The sequence below is a fragment of the Octopus bimaculoides genome, chromosome 27 (genome assembly GCF_001194135.2).
Source record: "Octopus bimaculoides isolate UCB-OBI-ISO-001 chromosome 27, ASM119413v2, whole genome shotgun sequence".
NCBI classification, from domain to species: Eukaryota; Metazoa; Mollusca; class Cephalopoda; order Octopoda; family Octopodidae; genus Octopus; species Octopus bimaculoides.
Window position 1 is genome coordinate 4,755,976 of NC_069007.1, and position 702 is coordinate 4,756,677.

Consider the following 702-nt stretch of genomic DNA (forward strand, 5'->3'; position numbering starts at 1 on the left):
ATATATATATACATATATATATATACAAATATATATAGACACACACACACATGCACACATAAATATGTATCCTTTTCGTTTGTATATATAAAAGTATATATGTTGTGTGTTGTATGTATGTGTGTAGTTATTGGTATGTAACATTGTATGTTTTATCTCTTCTAATTAAGCATGCCCACGCACTCTTTTTTCTCATTATCCATACAAGTGTCTACTAATATCACCTGTTTTGCTTTGAAGATGAGTCTTTTTACTCGAAATATTTGTTATGACAAATAAATGTTTTTTTCATTTCGTGCAACATAATTATGTTCAATTCACTGCGTTTTTCTTTTACCCCTGCATTCATACACACGTAATTATATGGAATATCCTCAATACGTCGATTGGGCTACTATAATGCAAATATGGTTTCTGCATACGTGAAATTGCTGAGCTCTCCACTGGCACTCTTGCTACTGATATATATGAATACATACATAAATACATCTATCTATCTATCTATCTATCTTTCCTTCCTTCCCCCTCCCAAAAAGAAAAGTTCTACATTGTATTTGTCCCATCTTCGTTGAGCCCTGTGTGGCTAATAAAAGAAATGCATCTATCTATCTATCTATCTATCTATCTATCTATCTATCTATCTATCTATCCCCCTTTCTCTCTCTCTTTCTCTCTTTCTCTCTCTCTCTTTCTCTCTCTCTC